This window comes from Liolophura sinensis, chromosome 1, assembly GCF_032854445.1.
Source record: "Liolophura sinensis isolate JHLJ2023 chromosome 1, CUHK_Ljap_v2, whole genome shotgun sequence".
NCBI lineage: Eukaryota > Metazoa > Mollusca > Polyplacophora > Chitonida > Chitonidae > Liolophura > Liolophura sinensis.
Window position 1 is genome coordinate 25,232,082 of NC_088295.1, and position 4,801 is coordinate 25,236,882.

A 4,801-nucleotide genomic window follows, 5' to 3' on the forward strand; every position below is an offset into this window, starting at 1 on the left:
TAGCGCCCTCTGGCGATCTGTCAAACTCCCAACAGTACAACAGTGAAATTGTTGCTGATTGTCTCCCTTCCACTGCCCTGTAGGCCTACTGCTGTACAGACGGGACAACGTCAATGCGAGAACTGAACTTGGATGCATGATTTGCTAAATGTGCCGTTGATCTATCATGCACGAAAAGTGAGACAAACTACTATGCTTAATGAATAAGTTGTCATTGGCGGAAATGCAAGTGACATAGACATAGACCTACATATATGTGTATGTTCTTGGAATGTCTATACCGGTATATAAAGGCCCCTATGCATGATCTAGACCTACAATGAATCTTGGACTTCAATTCCTTGACACAAAGGGACATGCATATTGGCTTCCTGTTCCATCTAGTAGATCACCCGTCGCCAACTTCTGAGTAAACACCTCTTAGCCAAGGTTCCTCCCAAGCTAGCCTATTCTTCAACACAGTTCAGCGGAGGGGGGAGTGGGGGGGGGGGGGTCTCAAGTAAGAAGAAACTTAAGAACGATTTAAAATAAAATGAACTAAAACATCAATTCGATAGATGTTCCACGCTGACATGAAATACATATGTATTCCTCTGTACATAAGTCTGTTTATGATAACACTTTGTGGTGCTTTTAATATCAGAATCAACTATACCAGTACTAGTATCTTCATTTGTTTGATTACACATACATATACAAGCTTAGCCAAAGACAATGGAGAAAATAGTATCACATGGAAGTTAAATATAAGACAATTACAGCTAATACATGTGGAGTAAAGGTATACTGCATATGGGTAGGCCTCTGTGTACACATGCGTGTGGAAGTTTATGTTTGTTGACGTACAGCTGAAGGCCTGTATTTAACCTATCACTGTTGCCAATAACTTATAGCTGTGACAACGGAAATATGACATTACATGGGCTTATTTTAAATATAGAGTACAGTATATGTTGTGACATCATGACAGATACCTTAGCATCAAAGGCAGGTGTGCCACTCCACAAGGGCTGTCAGATTAATTAGACCCGTCACCGGAGTGCACATTTATTAGGCTAACATATGGGCCGATATGAAAACAGTTATGTATTAAAGTACATGTAGCTCACGACTAAACAAATCACAAATGATTGATAGTATATACCTGTAGTAAGTCAAACATTGCATTTTGGCCTGTATGTCCTGGTATCTGGCTAATATAGTTCGCATCCGTTGATTTACTACTTTGTTGTTGACAGATAAAAATGAAGCAAGAACAGATATTTCAGCGTGCTGGATCGATTAACCACGGTTAAGATCTGTCTCTTTGCCCAAACATGCATACGTGTAGTATAGGCCTACGCACAAACCGCCACAGGCTTTAGCCTCACTGATACACATATCCATGGTCTGTCTATCGCTTTGGATTAAAACTGGTGAAATAAAGCTATCTATGACATTTTTTCTCTGATATATATATATATATATATATATATATATATATATATATATATATATATATATATATATATGGTCATTGATAGCCTACGGTCATTGATAGACCCAGTTGCATTTGGGCTACATGGTCTTTTGTCGCCTTTATTCGTCGCCTTTACTCGTCACCTCAGACACAATATATACGCATGATGCCTTACTATAAAGCAGATGTGTACGTGAGAAGGTCTGCAGCAAATCGCGGATGGTAGTGCGGTTTTCCCTGCTCTGGCCAGTTTCGTCCCACCATAATGAAATCAAATCAAATTTTAAGTCACATGTTCACATGGGAGTCACTGCACGACATGCATGTCCAAAGCGACGCACATGCTTGAAACTAAATATTCACCCCAAGAAATGGAAATTATCATAGCCATATTGACAAAGATGTGTAAACTGACGATAAAAAGGCTTTAAATAAGAATTGCCTATTTTTTTATTTATTTAGTTGATTACTGTTTTATGTTTTACTCAAGAATATTTCAGTTATACTGCGTCGGCCAGCATAATGATGGGAAGACACCGGGAAAAATCCACAACCTGATCTTCCCACGTACGGGCGGAGAGGAAGCCAGTATGCGCTGCATTTGAACTCACAGTGACCGCAAGAGTCAAGCTCCTGGATCATTGCGCCGCGTTGGAACGCTAACTACATCGGCCACGAATTCTATATAAAGTATGTATACTTTAAATAGAATTCGTCTTCCCTTAGACCTTCCAACAGTAAAACGACTTTTCAAATGTGTTGTTATAAAATGATAGCGACCATAACTTCGAGTGAGTGAGTGCTTGGGGTTTAACGTCGTACTTAACAATTTTGCAGTTATATGACTATGAAGAAATCGTTAGAGTGCGTGTAATGTGCCTCCTTTGATGAAGGACGGATTCCCACCGCTCTTTTATTTAGTGCTGCTTCACTGAGACGCCCAGATTCTCGTGTTGTATTATGTAGCCCTAGTGTAATGGCCAAAATGTGTTTTGTGTGTGTGAAAGTGAGATGTTGTGTTTTAGTTTTAGTGCGTGCGTTTTCACGTATCATCAATTAGCTGACTAGGGGAGACTATCTCCTTAGGTGTCGCTTAGGTCTATTTGATCGTGGGAACGTTAGACACAAACATAGCGAATCTCTAGTATAGACAGCGTGAAAACGGAAGAACGTAATGACGCCCCCCAAAACGGCATGCCGTTTATTATTGTCTTACTGTAACATGCAAATATTTACATGTAAATCTCTTTGTATAAGCCGCATATATTTTCTGTTTGTGAGCGACGTAACTTTCCTGGGTTAAATTAAGTAGTTTTCTTCGTTGACCCGGCTTGCTCTCGCCAAACTGTGCACTGCATTTCCACCTTGTTGGCATGGTTTAACCCCGAGTTGTTCCCCGTTATCTGAGGTACATTTGTGATAAAAATAACGTTAAATAACGAGCCATTCTTACAACATTCTTTCTTCGTTTTTACTTTATCTGTTTTGTTCTAATTTATGTAACTGATCATGTTTTTGATTAACATATATGTACTAGCGCAGACTGTACTGTTTCTTGCTTGTCATAACGGAGAATGTGTGATGTAAAGCTGACATGTAAAATGTTGTCGTTTATTTTGTTTACAGTCAATCACGTACTGAAAGTATCATTACTGAAAGTATCACATACTGACCGTATCACGTACTAAACGTAGAGCATTGACGGACAGAATGTAGCCCAAAAGTATATCAGTAAATGCCAAGAAATCGAACTACGTGCATTGAGTTCTTTATTACCAACCGTTACACCATTTGGAAGTTGTGAAATAACATTGCCATCATAGTACTGAGAACATAAAACGTATTTATAGCGACTTATTGGATAGTGAATGAACGCAATGCGAATAATTGTTCCGGAAAAGTCAGGATTATAGGTTTAAGAAACCAAACAAGGGCAGAAGAAAGAAAGAAAATCAGTGCCACTATAGCCTAGCATATTACCAACTTCCTGGCAAGTTGCAGCTTAGGCAAACGCTGAAGCCTGGATTTAAACCCTCTACCTCAATGGGCAACGGTGGCCGAGCGGATGTGAAAATGGATTGGATCTAAGCTTTTATGGTTTGATTTAAAAACTCACGATGCCGAAGAGCTTTGATAAAATTACCTCTCAAACCACTTCAGATATTATGCCTCTTTTTTGTTCTGAATTTAATGATTGTTTTAAAGACCAGGTTTCACTACCTGTATTTGCTGGCATATACAAGCTATTGATTTTCTAGTGAGGGTTTTAGGCACACATACACACATGTTATCGATACTGGGCAGTGTTCAAACAGAAAAAATCAACAACTTCGGCTTATGTAGACGGAAATAATTCATATGTGAACATATGCAGTCATAACAATGTGTTAGCCATACCTGCTATTGTAAAAGTCAATGAATTGCGCACATAACTTTATATATAGTACAAAGAAGAGGAAGCCGACACCCATCCAAGCTTTACTATGTAACGTATACCAATACAGTTTTATTCCAAATAGAAAAACAATCATTCAAAATCATTTTAATTAAGTAACTTATAAGGTAAGAACTATATGCGGAAATCGTACGTGCGCTTGATATCATACATTTTGGGGCCGAGCGAAACACCACTAACATCATTATATTGTGAAAGGAGGACAAAACGTCTTGTAAAATATTTAATCATAATGAAATGTTTTTACCGATAAGCCCAGGGTAGTGTAAGCTGTTGCCTGATGAAGTTATAGTAAAAGGTTAGCTCCCTTGACTTGTAGAAAATGTCAAGATAACCCAGGCATAGGCACTCCAGCAATCCTCAAGTTTCCACTACTAACAGCTCAATCAGTAAACCAAGGCCTTTAGTGTTCAAAATTAGCACTGCTATCTACATGGTTCCCCACTGTTCACATAAGCATGTTTACATTCAGTGTAAGGAAAGTTCTAAAGCTCAAATACCGTGCTCATTTCTGTTTCACCATAAAACATGCAGGTTTATTATGTTGGCCACATTCAGGACTGACTTTGTTTTACGACTGTCGGGTTTAGAGGGGGAGGCCTGTCAGCTTGGTTTGAAAGAGTTAGAAGGTCGAGGAAATAGACCAAGCACACGTTTGATGGAGGTTGGAGGGTGGAAGAAATAGACGTGGAGTAGAGGGTCAAGGAAACCGGTCATTTTGGCCTAATTCGAACAGCCAGGCGTGGTTTGGGGTTGGAGGATCAAGGAAACAGTTGAGCTACAGAGGTGTGGGGTTGTCGGTCGAAGTGCCGAGAAAGCAGGTTAGGCAGGCGTAAGAATGGGATGTAGGACCAAGGCAACCGGTCAGGCAGGCGTGGGGTATATTG